This window comes from Ovis aries, chromosome 6, assembly GCF_016772045.2.
Source record: "Ovis aries strain OAR_USU_Benz2616 breed Rambouillet chromosome 6, ARS-UI_Ramb_v3.0, whole genome shotgun sequence".
In the NCBI taxonomy this organism is placed as follows: Eukaryota; Metazoa; Chordata; class Mammalia; order Artiodactyla; family Bovidae; genus Ovis; species Ovis aries.
The window spans coordinates 71,245,322-71,265,728 of NC_056059.1; the positions used below are offsets into that span (position 1 = coordinate 71,245,322).

The 20,407-nt window shown below is 41.4% G+C and overlaps 1 non-coding gene and 1 pseudogene across 1 annotated transcript; one reads left to right on the forward strand and one right to left on the reverse strand.

Annotated features, from left to right (window-relative positions):
* Nucleotides 1–20,407, forward strand: part of LOC101116147 (mitochondrial-processing peptidase subunit beta-like) — a 60,523-nt pseudogene that overhangs the window by 38,798 nt on the left and 1,318 nt on the right.
* LOC114115485 (U6 spliceosomal RNA) lies at nt 11,964–12,070 on the reverse strand. Its single transcript, XR_003589822.1, has one exon. It is a non-coding gene; the product is annotated as a U6 spliceosomal RNA (small nuclear RNA).

Genomic DNA, 20,407 nt, shown 5'->3' on the forward strand with positions numbered 1-20,407 from the left:
GAAAACAGAAGAAATGAATGCAGAAAGCAGTAAACAAAAAGTTGATAACGTTATTAAATCTAACTAACAACAATCTAAGCAGATGCAAATAAGAAAAGGATACTTACAATTGGTTCTTATAGTCAAAGTCTTAAAGTCCCAAGACAGGCAAACCAAAATTATACTGTTTTGGAACATATACATACTTATTAACACTGGAAACAATGAGAAATTTTTAAAAATAGTTTTTATTGGAGTATAGTTGATTCACAATTTGTGTTAGTTTCAGGTGTACAGCGAAATGAATCAGTTTTGTATATATACATATACCTACTTTTTTTAGATTCCTTTTCCATAGAGGCCATTACAGAGTATTGAGTAGCGTTCTCTGTGCTATACAGTAGGTCCTTACTAGTTATCTACTTTGTATATTGTAGTGTCTATATATGCTTCAACAGTACATGAACCATGAAATTCCAGATGTTCAAGCTGGGTTTAGAAAAGGCAGAGGAACCAGAGATCAAATTGCCAACATCCACTGGGTCATCGAAAAAGCAAGAGAGTTCCAGAAGAACATCTACTTTTGCTTTATTCTCTATGCCAAACCTTTGACTGTGTGAGTCACAACAAACTGTGGAAAATTCTTAAAGAGATGGGAATACCAGGCCACTTGACCTGCCTCTTGAGAAATCTGTATGCAGGTCAAGAAGCAACAGTTAGAACTGGACATGGAACAACAGACTGGTTCCAAATCAGGAAAGGAGTACATCAAGGCTGTATATTGTCAACCTGCTTATTTAACTTATTATGCAGAGTATATCTTGAGAAATGCTGGGCTGGATGAAGCACAAGCTGGAATCAAGATTGCTGGGAGAAATATCAATAACCTCAGATATGCAGATGACACCACCCTTATGGCAGAAAGTGAAGAGGAACTAAAGAGCCTCTTGATGAAGGTGAAAGATGAGAGTGAAAAAGTTGGCTTAAAACTCAACATTTAGAAAACTAAAGATCATGGCATCTGGTCCCACCACTTCATGGCAAATAGATGGGGAAACAATGGAAACAGGGACACACTTTATTTTGGGGGCTCCAACATCACTGCAGATGATGACTGCAGCCATGAAAATAAAAGACACTTGCCCCTTGGAAGAAAATTTATGACCAACCTAGACAGCATATTGAAAAGCAGAGACAGTACTATGCTAACAAAGGTCTGTCTCGTCAAAGCTATGGTTTTTCCAGTAGTCATGTATGGATGTGAGAGTTGGACTATAAAGAAAGCTGAGCTCTAAAGAACTGATGCTTTTGAACTGTGGTGTTGGAGAAGACTCTTGAGAGTCCCTTGGACTGCAAGGAGATCCAACCAGTCCATTCTAAAGATCAGTCCTAGGTGTTCATTGGAAGGACTGATGCTAAAGCTGGAACTCCAATACTTTGGCCACCTCATGTGAAGAGCTGACTCATTGGAAAAGACTCTGATGCTGGGAGTGATTGAGGGCAGAAGGAGAAGGGGACGACACAGGATGAGATGGCTGGATGGCATAACTGACTCGATGGACATGAGTTTGAGTAAGCTCTAGGTGTTGTTGATGGACAGGGAAGCCTGGTGCACTGTAGTTCATGAGATCACAAAGAGCTAAACAGGACTGAGTGACTGAACTGACTCACAGAGTGTGTATATATCAATCCCAATCTTCCAGTTTATCCCTCCTCACCCTTACATCCTGGTAACAATAAGTTTGTTTTCTGCATCTGTAACTCTAAGAGATGTTTTTGTCACTAAAACTTAGATAGTGACTAACTCTGATGAAGCAGGGGGATTTGATTTGGGAGGGTTGTGAATGGTTTCTGGAACACTGGTTTAATTCAATTTCTTGAATTAGCTCATTGTTCTCAGAAGTAAATCTCTTTTGGAATTTGGGTATCAAGGTGGATATTGACATTGTAATTATTATTTTAACTGTACATATAAATCTTTTGCACTATTCTGAATTATGATTTATCTTATGTTAAAAATACTAATTTTAGAGAATTTGAGTTCTAGTTAATATGAAGATGGAAACTGGGACAGTATAAAATTAGTGCATTCTAAATTCCTATGTTATTTAAGAAGAAACTAGAAATACGGATGAAGTTTTGCTTTGTTCAAAACAGGTAGATTTTCTTACAGAACATTGTTTTTAAAATATCTTTTACATTAAAAATATTTTAATGTTTTCTAATTTTAAAAATAGTATTATCTTATAAGCACTGTACAATGAAGCTCAAGTAGGATATATAGCTTTTTCAATGCTTTAAAATCTTATGAGATTTTACATTTGTAAAATTAGCTTATTTTGCATATATCATAATATAATTTATATTTTAGAAACTTTATTTCCCCCAAAAGAGATTAAATCTTTAAGGGTTGAATATTCATTATGAATAAGGTTTAATATTTTGAAAAAATAAGTGAGTTGAAGTGTAGCAGCTCAGCTATGTCCAACTCTGCAACCTCATGGACTGTAGCCCACTAGATTCCTCTGTCCATGGAATTCTTCTGGCAAGAATACTGGAGTGGGTAGCCATTCCCTTCTCCAGTGGATCTTCTCAAGCCAGGGGTCGAACTAAGGTCTCCTGCATTGCAGGCAGGTTCTTCACACTCTAAGTTAAACTTTTATAAGTCTCCTGCTATGGGAAGGGAGTCAGAATACCTCAGCTTTCTGTGTGATCGTAGGGAAGTTACTTTAACTCTCTGGATGCTAGTTTTTCACATGTGGAAAGTAAAAGATGATCTCCAGAACGCTTCCAGTAATGTATTTCTAAAGCATTTAGTTGTTTCCAAAAGTTTACTGTTATAAAAGAGGCTGCCAGTAACATCTTTGTGCAAATAACCTTTTACTTTTGTTTAGATCAAATTAATTCCTCAGTATAAATACCCAGGAACAGGATTAGTAGATATAAATATGTTTAAAGCTTTTGATACAACAGACCAGATACATTCTCTAAGTTGCTTTCCTAAGGCATTATACCACTCATCAGTTCAGTTCAGTTCAGTCGCTCAGTCGTGTCCAACTCTTTGAGACGTCATGAATCCCAGCACACCAGGCCTCCCTGTCCATCCATCACCAACTCCCGGAGTTTACCCAAACCCATGTCCATCGAGTCGGTGATGCCATCCAGCCATCTCATCCTCTGTCATCCCTTTCTCCTCCTGCCCCCAATCCCTCCCAGTATTAGAGTCTTTTCCAGTGAGTCAACTCTTCACATGAGGTGGCCAAAGTTTAGGAGTCTCAGCTTTATCATCAGTCCTTCCAATGAACACCCAGGACTGATCTTTAGAATGGACTGGTTGGATCTCCTTGCAGTCCAAGGAACTCTCAAGAGTCTTCTCCAACACCACAGTTCAAAAGCATCAATTCTTTGGCTCTCAGCTTTCTTCACAGTCCAACTCTCACATCCATACATGACCACTGGAAAGACCATAGCCTTGACTACATGGACCTTTGTTGGCAAAGTAATGTCTCTGCTTTTTAATATGCTATCTAGGTTGGTCATAACTTTCCTTTCAAGGAGTAACCGTCTTTAATTTCATGGCTGCAATCACCATCTGCAGTGATTTTGGAGACCAAAAAATAAAGTTTGACACTATTTCCACTGTTTCCCCATCTATTTCCCATGAAGTGATGCCATGACCTTAGTTTTCTGAATGTTGAGCTTTAAGCCAACTTTTTCACTCTCCTCTCTCACCTTCATCAAGAGGCTCTTTAGTTCTTCTTCACTTTCTGCCATAAGGGTGGTGTCATCTGCATATCTGAGGTGATTGATATTTCCCCTGGCAATCTTGATTCCAGCCTGTGCTTCCTCCAGCGCAGCGTCTCTCATGATGTACTCTGCATATAAGTTAAATAAGCAGGGTGACAATATACAGCCTTGACGTACTCGCTTTCCTATTTGGAACCAGTCTGTTTGTTGTTCCATGTCCAGTTCTAACTGTTGCTTCCTGACCTACATATAGGTTTCTCAAGAGGCAGGTCAGGTGGTCTGGTATTCCCATCTCTTTCAGAATTTTCCACAGTTTATTGCGACCCACACAGTCAAAGGCTTTGGCATAGTCAATAAAGCAGAAAGAGATGTTTTTCTGGAAATCTCTTGCTTTTTAGATGATCCAGCAGATGTTGGCAATCTGATATCTGGTTCCTCTGCCTTTTCTAAAACCAGCTTGAACATCTGGAAGTTCACAGTTCACCTATTGCTGAAGCCTGGCTTGGAGAATTTTGAGCATTACTTTACTAGCGTGCGAGATGAGTGCAATTGTGTGGTAGTTTGAGCATTCTTTGGCATTGCCTTTCTTTGGGATTGGAATGAAAACTGACCTTTTCCAGTCCTGTGGCCACTGCTGAGTTTTCCAAATTTGCTGGCATATTGAGTGCAGCACTTTCACAGCACCATCTTTCAGGATTTTAAATAGCTCAACTGGAATTCCATCACCTCCACTAGCTTTGTTCATAGTGATGCTTTCTAAGGCCCACTTGACTTCACATTCCAGGATGTCTGGCTGATAGCAGTTGATAAATTGGCAGTAGTTAATAAAGGCTTTAAAAATGTTCTTAATTTTAAGTCTACCACTCCACCTCTAGGAATAGATCTCTAAGAGAAAGAAAATACCGTTATGCTTATCCAACTAATATTTATAATTTTAAAAACATGAGAAAAAACAAAGGTCAAAAACAGAATACTGGATTTTATACATTTAACTATGGAAGACTCTGACTATCAAAAATCAAGATTTAGAAGAGTATTTACTAACATGGGGAAATGTTCACAGTATATATTTAGCAAAAAAGCAGACTTACAAATGCCATGCTTATTATTATACAATTATATACTTACATATCTATGTATGGTATACATAGATATCTAAAATATATACACACATATAGACATAAAATAAATGTGTTTTGTGTTACTGTTTGGTTTCTAATCATATACATTCTAAATATACTATATGTGCTAAATATATATAACATATATTTAAAATGTGTATCTATGTGTTTAACCACTCAGTTGTGTCTAACACTGTGACCCCATGGACTGTATTATAGCCTGCCAGGCTTCTCTGACCACGAGATTTTCCAGCAAGAAGACTGAAGTGGGTTGCCACTTCCTTCTTCAGGGGATCTTCCCAACCCAGGGATTGAACCTGCATCTCCTGTGTCTCCTGCAGTGCCATCAGGGAAGTTCATATTTAAAACATATCATTAAAACCAAATTATAATAATGTTATTAGGTAGAGAGTAATGTGATTTTAATTTCCTGAATTTTAAAAATTTTGTGTAAAGAACATATATTAGTTTTGTGACTTGAAGAAAAGAAAAAGCAGTAAGGAACTTCCGTGTTGGCCCAGTGGTTAAGAATCTGCCTTCTAATGCAGGGGATGCAGGTTCGATCCCTGGTCGGGGAATTAAGATCCCACATGCTGCAGAGCAACTAATCCCACATGCCGAAACAAAGACCCAATGTAGCCAAATAAATAAGTAAGTATTTTTCAAAGCAGTAAAGCGTAAAATAAAACCAAACAAGTCACTCCAGTTCATCTCATCATTCACAGTGAATGGTCTCCTTCATCCAGACTTTATTTTTTCCATAAGAGTTTATTCAGGCACATGGTCTTGTGCTTTATGGCAAAGCCATGGGTGTTGGCCATCTTACTTTTGGTTCCCAGGGCTTCTTGATAGATCTAAGGATAATCCCATTCTCCTTGCCAGTGACTGACTCAGAAGTGGCTAATTCTGACAAATGAGCCATCAGGTGAAGTCCAGAGTGTGAGTAGGGATCATTTGCTTGCCTCTGAGAGAGAGCCCAAGGAGGAGATGGTTTCTCCTTCACTTTCTCTCACTGTGGTCTAGGCCAACCACAGCTGTCTTGCAGATATTTGCAACTGCTGCCAAAGATCAGAAACCAGAGAGATGGAAATAACCTGGGTATCAGGTGGCAGCGCAGAGCTGCTGAAGCCAGTTTTACATCCAGGCTTGCTGTTATGTGGGCTAATACATTTTATTATTGCTTAAATCAGTGTTTCATAACTTTCACTGTGTAACAGAATCTCTAGAGAGTTTAGAAACTACCAATTTCCAGGTTATTCCAAGGTTACGTCAAGGTCTTCAGGGGCAAACCCATCTGAGTCAGGGTTTTCTGTTCGTTACACCTGAAAGCATTTTGATGGATGAAGACACCTCTGCAGACACCTCCATTGCTATTTCCCTTAAACCTTCAAGTCAGGGATTTGCTTTGGGTTTTTCTCATACCAGTTCCTCTTGGGCTGAGCTTTTTGCCTCTAAAGTGCACCATGACCAACGTCTATTTCTTGCAGACCTACCAAACCCATTAATGCCTGTTCCATGTTACTTTGCATATTTGTAACATGTTAAGGATCAAGGATGTGGATGAATCTACTCAGGCATTCCATAAAAGTGTTTATGTTTTTAAAAAAATGTTTCGTGAAGACTGAGCTTCCCAAGTGGCACTAGCAGTAAAGAACTTGCCTGCCAATGCAGGAGATGTAAAAGACGCAGGTTCGATCCCTGGATGGGGAAGATCCCCTGCAGGAGGGCATGGCAACCCACCCCAGTATTCTTGCCTGGAGAATCCCATGGACAGAGGAGCCTGGTGGGCTACAGCCCATGGGGTCACAAAGAGTCAGGCACAACTAAAACAACTTAGCACGCACACACCTTTAACACAGTAGTTATATGATATTTTACTAAATGTTGAGTTTAACTCAAGTGAATATGATATTTGAATATCTTATGTTTTTGGTTGGTACATTGTAGAAGGTATAGGATGCTAGAATCTTCATATATTCTATTTTTATAAATTGCCAGCAAGCTTCAAAAATACTTTTCATGAAAGTACATTCATAAAATCACTCAGCAAGGAAACTGTTATAAATAGTGCTTGCTTGAAAGAATTCAACAAGGTCTTAAAGATGAAGTCTTTCAGAGAATCAATTCTCAATGCAAACCATCAAAAGCACCATGTCTGAACAGTTGGTGGGTTCAATGGAGGGGGTATGTATCATGACATACATAGTGAAAAAAAAAATCAGAGAGCCATAAATAAGAATGACAACTTTCAAACCGACCCACTACTCTACTTAACCAGGCCCTAGAAAGCAAACTGATCTCAGGAGGGCCAACCCTGCACCTTTCAGGGACTAACCCTTCATAGGGACGGTTGTACAATTAACACAAGCTGTGGGCTGCCAATGGGCTTCCCAGGTGCAGAGGTAAAGAATCTGCCTGCCAATGCAGAAGACACGGGAGAAGTGGGTTTGATTCCTGGGTTGGGAAGATCCCTTGGACTAGGAAATGGCAACCCATTCCAGTATTCTCGCCTGTAGAATTCCATGGACAGAGGAACCTGACAGGCTACAGTCCATGGGGTCAAAGCGTTGGACACAACTGAGCATGCACAACCGAGCATGCAAGAATGCCTGTGGGCTGCCAGTAAAACATAGTAAGCTTGCCCCACAAGGTGGCAGGACCCCTGCGGGAACCCAGTCGGACCCACCACGCTACTGATGGTTTTCATGCCATTTAACAGCAAGTAAGTTAATAATTGTAGTGGTTTATCTCAACACTCCCTGCTGCTTTTAGTGCTTAACTCAAATGTGATGTTCATCAGCTTTTGCTAGTAGCAAGAGGCAGAGCTTTATCAGAAAATGTAAAGATCACTTTGCGATTATTATTTCGCCCTAGGGAAAGGCTACCCTAAGTGCCCCCACACGGCTCCTGGAGGGATGTTATCTCCTGAAGGCTCTGGAAATGAGTACAACGGCATTTAGATTTCCATCCATGCCTGCCCCACTCCACCCCCACACACTCTTTTTTAAAAAATTAATACTGGGCTTACTTAAGTCACACAGAATGGCAATTGATAAGATATGGAGTAAGCAGTGTTTTTGTTTCAGCGTAGCCTGGCTGACCTGGTCACTCTACTCCAGTCCCACCTGGCTCTTGCTGACCACAAAGCCGCTTGCTTTCTTGTCATCCTAAGTCTCTTGCACAAACTCCTGTCATCTGGTGCCCTAAATGCTCAAGGCAGTCATACTGTCCTCCTCTGTGGACTTAGCATTTTACATACAGTGCAGAGTTTGAGGGAAACCATGGGTTAAGAACCCCAGCAGCTTGTGGAGGTCAGTAGTAAGCTGAGACTTTTAATTGAGCGCCTGGTGGGAGACTCTCTCATCATTTAAGAGAGATTGACAAGCTTCCACTTAGAGTGAATCAGTCTCTAAGAATCTCCCATCACGAGTTGGTGGACAGAAGATCCAGCCAGCATCTTAAAGAGAGCAGTGACATCACTAAGCCATCACATCACAACCTGCTTCGGAAGGGAATGCACATTGGATTCTTAGATCAGACATCATCAGTATTCAAATATTAGTGATTGGAAGCTTCATAGACGAGAACAGAAGAGAAAGAGAATGTCACTTCAGAAATTGTCATCTGCCACCCAGCCAACCCTTACACATCTTATCCTGCCCAGGCACACAAACTCCAACGGACAGTTGGAGTGCTAGTTAGCTAATTCAAAGGAAAGAGGCTTTCCTAGATTCTGCTTAAATATCCAAAATCTTAACTTGCAATGATTTCCCCAGCATCCCACCTGAAAAAGAGGTAATTTGCCAAAAAAAAAAAAAAAAACTGTAGCTATAAAATATGAAGATACTCAAAGAAATAATTACATGTTTTCACTGATTGCTTTGTTCTTACACCGTCTTAAAAAGTTCCCAAATAATGTATAGTTAACTATGACATTTTTTTGAGCCCCAAATGAGTTTCTGAAGGGCAGGCTAAATCAAGCTGACAAAGCAAGGGGATGGAGAAGAGCATATTGTTATAGGCTCTGTTCAGTTCAGTTCAGTCACTGAGTCGTGTCCGACTCTTTGCGACCCCATGAATCGCAGCACGCCAGGCCTCCCTGTCCATCACCATCTCCCAGAGTTCACTCAGACTCATGTGCATTGAGTCTGTGATGCCATCCAGCCATCTCATCCTCTGTTGTCTCCTTATCCCCCTGCCCCCAATCTCTCCCAGCATCAGAGTCTTTTCCAGTTAGTCAACTCTTCACATGAGGTGGCCAAAGTACTGCAGTTTCAGCTTTAGCATCATTCCTTCCAAAGAAATCCCAGGGTTGATCTCCTTCAGAATGGACTGGTTGGATCTCCTTGCAGTCCAAGGGACTCTCAAGAGTCTCCTCCAACACCACAGTTCAAACACATCAATCCTTCGGCGCTCAGCCTTCTTCACAGTCCAACTCTCACATCCATACATGACCACAGGAAAACCATAGCCTTGACTAGATGGACCTTAGTTGGCAAAGTAATGTCTCTGCTTTTGAATATGCTATCTAGGTTGGTCATAACTTTTCTTCCAAGGAGTAAGCGTCTTTTAATTTCATGGCTGCAGTCACCATCTGCAGTGATTTTGGAGCACACAAAAATAAAGTCTGACATTGTTTCCACTGTTTCCCCATCTATTTCCCATGAAGTGATGGCACCAGATGCCATGATCTTCGTTTTCTCAATGTTGAGCTTTAAGCCAACTTTTTCACTCTTCTCTTTCACTTTCATCAAGAGGCTTTTTAGCTCCTCTTCACTTTCTGCCATAAGGGTGGTGTCATCTGCATATCTGAGGTTCTTGATATTTTCCCAGCAATCTTGATTCCAGCTTGTGTTTCTTCCAGTCCAGTGTTTCTCATGATGTACTCTGCATAGAAGTTAAATAAGCAGGGTGACAATACACAGCCTTGACGTACTCCTTTTCCTATCTGGAACCAGTCTGTTGTTCCATGTCCAGTTCTAACTGTTGCTTCCTGACCTGCATACAGATTTCTCAAGAGGCAGGTTAGGTGGTCTGGTGTTCCCATCAATATATTTTTTTAAATTTATTTATTTTAATCGGAGGCTAATTACTTTAAATATTGTGGTGGTTTTTGCCATACATTCACGAGTCAGTCATGAGTGTAAGAAGAGGTGGCAAGAATACACAGAAGAACTGTACAAAAAAGATCTTCACGACCCAGATAATCACGATAGTGTGATCACTCATCTAGAGCCAGACATCCTGGAATGGGAAGTCAAGTGGGCCTTAGAAAGCATCACTACGAACAAAGCTAGTGGAGGTGATGGAATTCCAGTGGAGCTATTTCAAATCCTGAAAGATGATGCTGTGAAAGTGCTGCACTCAATATGCCAGCAAATTTGGAAAACTCAGCAGTGGCCACAGGACTGGAAAAGGTCAGTTTTCATTCCAATCCCTAAGAAAGGCAATGCCAAAGAATGCTCAAACTACCGCACAATTGCACTCATCTCACATGCTAGTAAAGTAATGCTCAAAATTCTCCAAGCCAGGCTTCAGCAATACGTGAATCATGAACTTCCTGATGTTCAAGCTGGTTTTAGAAAAGGCAGAGGAACCAGAGATCAAATTGCCAACATCTGCTGGATCATGGAAAAAGCAAGAGAGTTCCGGAAAAACATCCATTTCTGCTTTCTTGACTATGTCAAAGCCTTTGACTGTGTGGGTCACAATAAACTGTGGAAAATTCTGAGAGATGGGAATACCAGACCCCTGACCTGCCTCTTGAGAAACTTATATGTAGGTCAGGAAGCAACAGTTAGAACTGGACATGGAACAAAAGACTGGTTCCAAATAGGAAAAAGAGTACGTCAAGGCTGTGTATTGTCACCCTGCTTATTTAACTTATATGCAGAGTACATCATGAGACACGCTGGGCTGGAAGAAACACAAGCTGGAATCAAGATTGCTGGGAAAATATCAAGAACCTCAGATATGCAGATGACACCACCCTTATGGCAGAAAGTGAAGAGGAACTAAAAAGCCTCTTGATGAAAGTGAAAGAGAAGAGTGAAAAAGTTGGCTTAAAGCTCAACATTCAGAAAATGAAGATCATGGCATCCAGTCCCATCACTTCATGGGAAATAGATGGGGAAACAGTGGAAACAATGTCAGACTTTATCTTTTTGGGCTCCAAAATCACTGCAGATGGTGACTGCAGCCATGAAATTAAAAGACACTTACTCCTTTGAAGAAAAGTTATGACCAACCTAGATAGCATACTCAAAAGCAGAGACATTACTTTGCCAACTAAGGTCCGTCTAGTCAAGGCTATGGTTTTTCCTGTGGTCATGTATGGATGTGAGAGTTGGACTGTGAAGAAGGCTGAGCGCCGAAGGATTGATGTGTTTGAACTGTGGTGTTGGAGGAGACTCTTGAGAGTCCCTTGGACTGCAAGGAGATCCAACCAGTCCATTCTGAAGGAGATCAACCCTGGGATTTCTTTGGAAGGAATGATGCTAAAGCTGAAACTGCAGTACTTTGGCCACCTCATGTGAAGAGTTGACTCATTGGAAAAGACTCTGATGCTGGGAGGGATTGGGGGCAGGAGGAGAAGAGGACGACAGAGGATGAGATGGCTGGATGGCATCACTGACTCGATGGGCGTGAGTCTGAGTGAACTCTGGGAGTTGGTGATGGACAGGGAGGCCTGGCGTGCTGCGATTCATGGGGTCGCAAAGAGTCGGACACGACTGAGCGACTGAACTGAACTGAACATGAGTGTCTATGTGTTCCTCATTCTGAAACCCCCTCCAACCTCCCTCCTCATCCCATCCCTCAGGGTCATCCCAGTGCATCAGCCCTGAGCATCCTGTCTCATGCATCGAACCTGGACTGGTGATCTATTTCACATATGATAACATACATGTTTCAATGCTATTTTCTCAAATCATCCCACCCTCACCTTCTCCCACAGAGTCCAAAAGTCTGTTCTTTACATCTGTGTCTCTTTTGCTGTCTCGCCTATAGGGTCATTGTTACCATCTTTCTAAATTCCATATATATGCGTTAATATATTGTATTGGTGTTTTTCTTTCTGACTGACTTCACTCTGTGTAATAGGCTCCAGTTTCATCCAAAAATATGGAACACTTCATAAATTTGCATGTCATCCTTGTGCAGGGGCCATACTAATCTTCTCTGTATCATTCCAATTTTAGTATATATGCTGCTGAAGCGAGCACTCTACAACATATTTTTGTAATACATCTTATTTTGGGTTGGTCTTGATACCAACTGGAGTCTGAGGAATTGCAAATTTCTCCACAAGCCTAGTGGAAGATGTTTCTAATGGGTCCTAAAATATTTACTGTGAGTTTCAGCACTTGAATCATCTTCTGGGATTAAAACCTAAACCCATTATTTCTTCCTAACTGTACAGTTTTGTACAAATCAGTGAACCTGCCAAAACTTCTGTTTTCTCATCTATGAACTGGTGATAATATTAGTACCTGGCTCTTAGGCTTGTTATGAAAACTATGTTTTTATAAACTGCTTTGTAACCAGCCTTTGTACTGTCAGGTGGCTCAGACGGTAAAGCGTCTGCCTACAATGTGGGAGACCCAGGTTTGATCCTTGGGTCGGGAAGATCCCCTGGAGAAGGAAATGGCAACCCACTCGAGTACTCTTGCCTGGAGAACCCCATGGATGGAGGCGCCTGGTGGGCTATAGTCCATGGGGTCGCAAAGAGTCAGACATGACTGAGCAACTTCACTCACTTCACTTGTACCCAGCCTAGCACAGACTAAGTTCCTAATAATTTACTGATTAATATTGTTTCTGTTATTTCTATGAAATCAGTGGAGGTTATGAGGAGGTGCCATTGGTACTTGAGGGGAGGGCCATTTAGTAGCTACTTGCCCAGAAATGAGACTTTGACTCTCCTTCCAACAGATGCAGCTTTATTTTATTTCTTTAGCATAAGGGAACTTTTTTTTTTTTAACATTTATTTTTTATTTATTTATTTGACTGTGCCAGGTCTTACTTGCAATACATGAACCCTTAGTTGCAGCATGCAGAATCTAGTTCCCTAACCAGGGATGGACTCTGAGCCCCCTGCATTGGGACCATGGAGTCTTAGCCATTGGACCACCAAGAAGTGCCCAGATTCAGATTTAATGGCCTTGCCAGGCATCCACACCTGGCCATTTTGGAGGGCACTCGACCTTCACCAAGATCACCTGGCAACCTAATGCCACAGTGCCAAAGCCTGTGTTAGCAGGAGACACTGAGCAAGCTGGCTGCCACATGGAACAGTGATGGGACTTCAAAGCCTCTCTGAGATGACTCTCACCCTGCCACTATAAGGGAAACAAATTGGTCCTTGGTGGCTGTGGCTGCCCCAGGTCCTTCCTCCTCAGGGGCTTCATGGTTGCTGAAACTGCAGAAAGCTCAGCCTCTTGATCCGTTATCTGTCACCATTCTAATGATCTGGCAGGAAAAGATACCTGCCCTCAGTACCCCTGGGACAGACGCACATTCATTTATGAGCCAGCAGAGCACCCCTTCCTCACGACTTAATATGTTTCACAGCTAATTGCATCTGTGTAGGGATTACACTTTACATTGTGCAGCTTTATGGAAACAAACTCCGGGCTTCCTCAGATTCCCCTAAACAACTCCTTATCTTGGAGAGTGAGATCCTTATCAGGGCCATATGTTAGAGGGCCTGGGCTGCTTCCAAATGACCCCAAGAGAGTCTGGGGCCTCATCAGGCTGCAGGGGACTGAATAGAGTCACAACCTGAACCAGCTCAGAGCCCCAAGCCAAGGGAGGAGCTTCTTCCCTGCCTTCTGTCCTGCATAAACCTGTCGAAGGCCACTCAGGGCCGGGGTGGCCCACATCAGCTCCTCTCCCCAGGTGATTTCCTGCGCTGTCAAAGTCTGGGGGATTCATGAGCACCTCATGCAAAAATCACAGTGAAGCCTCTGCCGGTTCCTGGGGTGCTGTGGAAGCACTAACACATGGCTTTTTAACTCACTTAGGAGCTAATCCCTCTAACCCGTGAGGAAACCAGTTAACACTAATGGCTTCCTTTTGCCAAGATGGCAAGGTGGGCTCCAACCGGAGAACCAACTTTTTTCACACAGTTATCACAAGTCTTGGGAGATTCCTGGCCTTGGCAGACACTAAAAACACTCCTTCCCCTGGGTTATAACAATTCAGTGAGAGACCTTGTCTTAAGGAACTCCTGGGGGAGGGGGGTCGGCAGAGCGCAAAGAGCAGGAAATGTCTCCCAGTGAGAGAAGCCTGGAGCCAGAGGGGCCCTGCTGGAGTTTTCCAGCCTGTGACTCACGGGGCTACTTCCCTACTTGACCTGGCCTGGACTCCTGCTCCTCGGCCAGTGTGTCTCAGAGCCTCTTCCTGTCTCCATTCCGCCCAGGCCCCTGAACAAAGCAGAAGTCTGGAATCCACAGCAAGGACTGAAGTGTTATGTATACAGTTGGGCGTCATCTGTGGAAGCAGCTCCTTTGAAAACAGAAAATAACTTCCCTACCCGGAGAAGAACTTGTTGAGCTCTTAGAAGTGTCTACTTTAACAATTGGAGACTGAAACCTTGATTATCATCTCTCGAAAAAAGAAGACCTAGTACATTCTTTTTCATTGATTCATAGCAATAAGTAAGGCACTTGTCGAGCATTTAGGTGCCAGGCACTGTACTAAACACTTTACATCTATTACTTTATTTAATACTCACCACAACTTTTTGAGGTCTGTACTGTTGTTATCTCCATTGCATGATTGAGGAAACGGAGGCTCAGAGAGCCTTGTACATGTACCTTGTACGTGATCATTTAGCTACTACATGGTGGAGCCAGGATACAAACACGGGTCTGTCTTATTCAAGCACTCAACTTCTTTGTCTGTAATATTCTGGGCAGAAAGGGAACTTGGAGACCAGCTGAGTCAATTGGTACTCTGATCCTCAACTCTTATAACTCCTTAACTCCTTTCCAACAACCTCACAGAACAGTCTCTGCTTACTACCCAAAAGGAAGACCCTGGGACGCACAAAGGAAAGAGCATTAGACATCAGATGACCCAGGGTCTGCCGTTCTCATGGTTTTTATCCATTGGTCTAATTGCCATTTGGAAACACAGAAGAACGTCAGAATACTCTCCATGGACACCTCTTCATATGAAAAGAGAACCCTTGCTTAGCCCCTTACATCTTCTCCAGTCCAGCTAGTTCCAGTTTGCCAGCCATTCTGTAAGCAAGGCCGTCGCAGGCACTGTCAAGTTAGAATTAAGTTGGTCTCATCAACTTGGAGACAGTGGGAACCCTCCCTTCTTTATCTCCGCATACTCACCTAGTTATACAACTTAAAATTTCCTCACCTCTTTGGAAACCCCAACATACCCTGAAAATGCAGTCAACAAAAGTCCTTAAGGTGTTTTGCTCTTGCTGATGCCTAGGAAAGCAAGCTAAAATGCCAAAAATCAATTTGCAGAGAGTCAATTGGCTAAAGTTCTATCTACCAAATGATAGATTTTATCATTACATTCCACAGATACTGAGTACCTACCACTGTCTGGATATTGTTCTAAACACTGGAGATGAAGCAATGAACAAAATAGACAGAAATTCTTGTCCTGATGAAACTAACATTCTTAATATAATGGAATTGCTCCAGCCACCTTTAAGTTCTTCTGATTGCTTTGAATGTCACTTCACAATACCTCTATGGGCATATGAGCATTCATCTAGTATTTCTAGCAGTCAAAAAGAAAAATTCAGCATTTCACATCAGTGTGATTAGTTTGGATCCCTTTACAGAATTTACATATAAATGGCAAATAAATATTATAATTTTATGCTAAAACTGATGAATTTGAATGAATCATTGAAAATGATTAAATGTATTCATGGGAAATGTAAGCCTATGTCCATCAATTTCTGAAAAATTGAAGTTTCCATAAAATTCTTTTATGAAGATAGAGTGAAAACCAATCCATTACAACTTCACAGAAATTGTCACTACAAATTGAGGTAAACTTTGTAGATAATTTTTTAAACTTGGGGGCTTGTTGATAATTTCTTTTCACTTTTTCAAGATTTTATTTTTTAGAACAGCTTTAGATTTACAGGAACACTGCAGAGAAAGAACAGAGTTCTTCTATACCCCATCCCCTGGTGCTATTTCTTCCATTATTATTTTTTTTAATTTTAAAATCTTTAATTCTTACATGCGTTCCCAAACATGAACCCCCCTCCCACCTCCCTCCCCATAACATCTCTCTGGGTCATCCCCATGCACCAGCCCCAAGCATGCTGTATGCTGCATCAGACATAGACTGGCGATTCGATTCTTACATGATAGTATACATGTTAGAATGCCATTCTCCCAAATCATCCCTCCCTCTCCCTCTCCCTCTGAGTCCAAAAGTCCGTTATACACATCTGTGTCTTTTTTGCTGTCTTGCGTACAGGGTCGTCATTGCCATCTTTCTAAATTCCATATATATGTGTTAGTATACTGTATTGGTGTTTTTCTTTCTGGCTTACTTCACTCTGTATAATCGGCTCCAGTTTCATCCATCTCATCAGAACTGATTCAAATGAATTCTTTTTAACGGCTGAGTAATACTCCATTGTGTATATGTACCACAGCTTTCTTACCCATTCATCTGCTGATGGACATCTAGGTTGTTTCCATGTCCTGGCTATTATAAACAGTGCTGCGATGAACATGGGGATACATGTGTCTCCATTATTTTTTAATAATTTTTTAACTTTTTATTTTTTACTGCAGTATAGCTGATTAACAAACAATTTTGTGATAGTTTCAAGTAAAGAGTGAAAGGACTCAGTCATACACATATATAGAACTTGATGAGTTAATTATTAGGTAAACCAAGTATCTGACAAACTGATTCTTAGCAAATTGATCACTGGTTAGCTGATTTGGGGCAAACTGATATTTGTAAACCAATGTAAAGTTATGCTAAACTGTGGTACCCCGTCCCAAAATATGTGCAGAAAAATCAAATTAATTTATTTGCGTCTCTGACCAGTGAATTTTTCTGAATCCTGACTCTGTCACACTTCGGTCTTCCCAAGCACTTGTTATCCAGCAATTTGTTCCTCATGCTGAGTCCTTATGCCAGTCTTCAAATCCAGGGGACCAGGGATGGCAGAAAATTCCACTGGACGCTTCCATCCAGTTTGTCAATGGTAAGTTAATTAGCAATCTCTGAATCATTCAACACGCTATAAATTTAACTTCCCTATCCCCAGCATCATCATAGGAAAATAATTACCTTTATTAAACACTTTCCACTTATCAGGCAGTATGGTGGATGTCTTATATACATACATCATTTAATCCTCATCAGGCTGAGGAAAGGGAGACTCAAACCAGTTAAGTAATTTGCATGAGACCATACAGCTAGTAAGTAACACACTTTCTTCCCTCTGGCAATCCGATGTTTATTGTTACACCAAGCTTTTACATTTAATCAAAATGGTTTTATTTTATAGATAAAGCTGCCTGAAAGATGGGAATCCTGAAGGCAACCATATATTAACTGAGACAGTCTTCTCCTGGTGGCTCAGTGGTAACAAATCCACCTGCCAATACGGCAGACACAGGTTCAATCCCTGGTCTAGGAAGATCCCACATGCTGCGGAGTAACTAAGCCTGTGCGCCACAACCATTGAGCTGTGCTCTAGAGCTGGGAAATGCAACTACTGGAGCCCGCATGCCCAAGAGCCTGGCTCTGCAACAGAAGCAGCCACTACAATGAGAAGCTCAAGCACCTCAACTAGAGAAAAGCTCATGCAGCAACAAAGACCCAGCACAGCCAAAAATAAATAAAATTATATTTTAAAAAACTAAGACACTTAAAGGTACCAGACTACCTTCACATGTATCTTTTCTTTGGTTTTGATTTATCAGAAGACAAGTCAGTGCACTGCCTTCCATCAGGATTCCATCCTGATTCCCATCCCAAATATGAGCATGTCCTCAGGATATAAGTAGACAAGATCTAATCCTGGCAGGACCTTGCCTCCTGGGGCTTCAAATTTTAACTGCCAGTCTTCACTTGTAACCCGGTGATGATAGCACCTAACATAAGGGCCATGACAAGGATTTAATGAGATAGTATATGTGGAGTGAATAGTTCAATGCCTGGCATATGGTAGACAATCAACAATCAAGGTTATTTCTCTGTCTTTCAGGCTACTCAGGTCTGAGTGGCTGCAGAGCTAATTGAAATGTTTATCACCATGAAACAGAAACAATGAAATTGGAATCCCTAATATATGTTTATCTAAAAACTCTATTAAACTTGCTCTAATATATATGTCATCCGAAATTAATACTTATTGGTACTTCCTTTTAAAGTGAACATTTCCAATTCTGTAAGTTCTGACTCAGGAATGGTTCCTGGCATGACATTTTCTTTTCTTGTTCATCAGCCAGAGAAGCAATAAGCTCTCCTGCAGTGCAGAAGACTACAAGAGTGAAAGCTGGGCAGAACTCTGAAATTTACTGATAAATGAGGTGATAAGGGAAGAATGAGGATCTTTTTTTCTGTCTTCATGACAGGTCCTCAAGGCAATTTGCCAACCATATTAGACAGCAGAGATTGGGGCGGGGGGCGGGGGGGGGAAGGTACAGAAATGTATCATGATCTATTCAGTGACTGAACTAAAAGAAAATTCTACTTCTATTGACTTCAGGTATATGCTGCTTAAAAGATTCTCAAGTTGGTTTATACAGGAGCACACTTTGATTTGTAAAACAGATATATTTATGAAATGTTGTACCTTACCTGATAGCATTTTGAAATACCCAAGGGGAAGTCATTGTATACAGCAATCCCTACTGAAGAATTCCTAGTAAAACTAATGGCAGTGATGGAATTTACTCTTTCTGTACTTCGAATGTTCACTAACTGGAAAAGTTTAAAATGTGAAGATTAGTATAAAGGTCAAACAATGTTAGTTACGACAAAACAAAAGATTCCTTCTGTGTTGCCATACAATGCTGGCCAACATGGAATTCTTCCGAATGCATTATCAGAATCTGCTCTTGCTATATAAGTGAAATGCAAATTTTTCAACACGAGGTGAACCAGACCAAGAAAAGCCTCATTCTCCCAACTTGCTGTCAAAGAGCTTCTTACCTGATTTTTGCCATGAGCATTCTGACTCTAAAGTCAGGTTAAGTTCCCCCACGGTAGAATCTATGTATTATAATACCTAGAAATGTTCTTGAATTCAGATCTTTGTTCAAAAATGACTGAAAGAAGAATGAGCCAATAAAGAGAAATATGCTCAATTGGTTAAAGGGATACCCTAAGAATATGTAGAGAATTCTGGGATAAGATTGAAATTCCTCCTTTCCAGGGTTCTGCTAATAACTTTTAACCCAAGCAGCTAAGAAGACAGTTCTGACCACTAACTGTTAAGGTGCCTGGCACATAGTAAGTCCCTAACAAACATTTGTAGAAACCATCAATGTCTCCTACATGGGCTTGCTGCCAGATCTACACTGTGACGCTTATATCTTGCTTTAGAGTCTCTATTAATTAAATGGGTTAATATTAATAAACTCTTTTCAAAAGAGCGTCTGGCAAAATGTAGCACTTTTAAAGTACAGTTAAATACAAACAAACCAATATTACTTACTTATAATTGAGTATTAAAGGCTGAGTCTTTGGTCCTGATTTCTCTGGAAGGCCTGCTTTCTGACTGGTGGTGGTGGTGGTGAAGTCGCTCAGTCATGTCTGACTCTTTGCGACCCCGTGGACTGTAACCTACTAGGCTTCTCAGTCCATGGGATTCTCCAGGCAAGAATACTGGAGTGGATTGCCATTTCTCTCTCCAGGGGATCTTCCTGAGCCAGGGATTGAACCCAGGTCTCCCACATTGCAGGCAGACACTTTAACCTCTGAGCCACCAGGGAAGCCCTACAGGCTGCCAGTTTTCTTGTTAGCTTAGGCAATGGATGTGGAATGCTGTTGCCCGCTGTGCATCCAGTCTGAATTGTCAACATTGGGTCTGGGCTTTCATAAGTCCATTTCTGCTCTTTCTGTGGCAATGAACAGAATGTTTTCAATCCCCTTTGTCATGATAAGTCATTTTGGCTTAACGAGATTCCCTATGCAAAGCACCAGGCTCCCATGAAATCTCTCTTCCTAACAATGGCTCAGAGGATTCTCGATGAGTCATTTCTTACCCCATAACCTGTGAAAGGCACATGGGATCAGAGTCAGTCAGTGCTACTATCCTTCCCACTGAAGAACTCAACCCCCTTTCCTGGGTTTATTCCCCCCAAATATTACTCCTTGAAGAAGGGAGAGGACAAAGAGCAAAGAATGGGACAGAACTGGAGCAAAGGTCAGCTTCTCATTCCCTGCCTTTTTCTTTTTGTAGTGCGTCTAAAAGTGGAGACCTTCAAACAATCCAAGTATGGGGGTATGCTGTCGCCAGTTACTAGTAAGTATGCTGCCATAGGTTCTAAAGTATTTAGTGTAAACAAAGCGTGAGACTAACATAAAAAGAAAATCA